We start from the raw sequence: 2,010 nt of genomic DNA on the forward strand, positions 1-2,010 counted from the left end.
GTAGTTGCATGGTTCAGATTTTGTGTGTGTGTGCGCGTGAATTTGTTTTTATTGGGGAATGGGACACAGTGTGGGAAGTGTTACCCTGGACTATGGTATGCCCCGCCTCCCAGAGAATGTCCATTTGCATTCTAATCTTCCCGGCCTTTCTCTTGGAGCTGTTCTTGCTGCCGGCAGCCTCTTTGGGTCCACTGATCATTGGCTCCTCTTTGGAGAATTTCCTCTTTTTCTTGGAGACACTTTTGTGGCCTGCCTCTTAAGGGTCATTAATTGTTTCCTCCTTGGGTGAAGATTTCTTCCTCTTGAGAAGACTGGTGCTGCCAGGGGTCTCATCAAGATCACTATTCATCATTTCCTCCTTGAAAATGATTTATTTTTCTTGGGTTTGGAGAAAGAGACAGATGGGTCTTCCATTCCATTCTCCGGAGGAACCTCCTGGGGCTTTTGCTTTTTTTCTTTTTGGGGCTTTCATTCTCCTTACACTCCTCTGGAGTACTGTTGCTGTTTTCTGAAGATGCGAGGGCAAGCACGGCCAGCTGTTTCTTTTCCTTGTTTTTTTTTTTTGGAGACGGAGTCTTGCGTCTTGCTCTGTCTCCCAGGCTGGAGTGCAGTGGCACAATCCTCGGCTTGCTGCAACCTCTGCCTTCTTGGTTCAAGCAATTTTCCCACCTCAGCCTCCTGAGTAGCTGGGATTACAGGCACATGCCACCACTCCTGGCTAATTTTTTGTATTTTAGTAGAGATGGGGTTTCACGTGTTGAAGTTCCAGGTCAGGCTGGTCTGGAACTCCTGACCTCGTGATCCGTCCACCTTGACCTCCCAAAGTGCTGAGATTACAGATGTGAGCCACCGCGCCTGGCCTTTTTTCCTTCCTTAAGTGTTTCTTCTCCTGTTTCTCCAGCTCCCTGGTAATCTCAGCAGCTGCTTCCTCTGCCTGAACCATTGCTTCCTCCATGACATCCAGAGTCTTTCGTGGAATCTCTCCAGTCTCATAGGGCAGACGCTCTTCAACTTGTTCTCGAAGCTTCTCCCCAAATACACCTCAGAGAAGCAATCGATTCATAAGGCGATACTGCATCTGTTTGCCAGGTATCGGGAGATGTGGCCTTTGTTTTTGGCAGGTTTGCGGCCAATGAAGGTGGAGTGGAAACTGAGTTCATATTTTGGTGTGGTACCCCTTGTCTTCAGAGCTCTGGAGACTTTGTCCCTTTGCTGGGCCCTGGGAATCACTCAGACACCTCGACTGTCCATCACCTCCACAGCAGAGGCCTAGTATAGGTCAGGGAGGCATGCTCAGTTTTGTTTTTTTTGTTTTTCTTTTTGAGACCAAGTCTTGCTCTGTTGCCCAGGCTGGAGTGCAGTGGCGTGATCCCGGCTCACTGTAAACTCTGCCACCCGGGTTCAAGCAGTTCTCCTGCCTCAGCCTCCCAAGTATCTGGATTATTGTTGCACACCACCATGTCCAGCTAATTTTTGTATTTTTAGTAGAGATGGGGTTTCACCATGTTGACCAGGCTGGTCTTGAATTCCTGACTTCAGGTGATCCACCTGCCTCGGCCTCCCAAAGTGCTGGGATTACAGGTGTGAGCCACCGTGCCCAGCAGCATGTTTAGCTTTTTTAAGAAACAGCCAAAGAGTTTAAGAAACAGCCAAAAAGTGGCTGGACCATTTTCTTGTTTTTTTTCTTTTTGAGACAGAGTCTCAAAAAGGCTGGAGTGCAGTGGCGTGATCTTGGCTCACTGCAACCTCCGCCTCCCGGGATCAAGCCATTCTTCTGTCTCAGCCCCCCGAGTAGCTGGTACTACAGGCACCCGCCACTATGCCCAGCTAATTTTTGTATTTTAAGTAGAGACGGGGTTTCACCATGTTGGCCAGGCTGGTCTCGAACTCCTGACCTTGTGATCTGCCCACCTCAGCCTCCCAAAGTGCTGGGATTACAGGTGTGAGTCACCGTGCCCAGCCTGTACCATTTTCTATTTTATTTTATTTTTTTTGTTTTTTTGTTTTTTT

At 48.5% G+C, this 2,010-nt stretch overlaps 1 non-coding gene across 1 annotated transcript; it reads right to left on the minus strand.

Annotated features, from left to right (window-relative positions):
• Positions 1-1,224: 1,224 nt before the first annotated feature.
• On the minus strand, positions 1,225-1,304 carry LOC119472110. The gene has a single exon (XR_005201221.1). It is a non-coding gene; the product is annotated as a small nucleolar RNA SNORD86 (small nucleolar RNA).
• Positions 1,305-2,010: the final 706 nt, after the last annotated feature.

Source organism: Cebus imitator, unplaced genomic scaffold (assembly GCF_001604975.1).
Source record: "Cebus imitator isolate Cc_AM_T3 unplaced genomic scaffold, Cebus_imitator-1.0 Scaffold85, whole genome shotgun sequence".
Taxonomy (NCBI): domain Eukaryota; kingdom Metazoa; phylum Chordata; class Mammalia; order Primates; family Cebidae; genus Cebus; species Cebus imitator.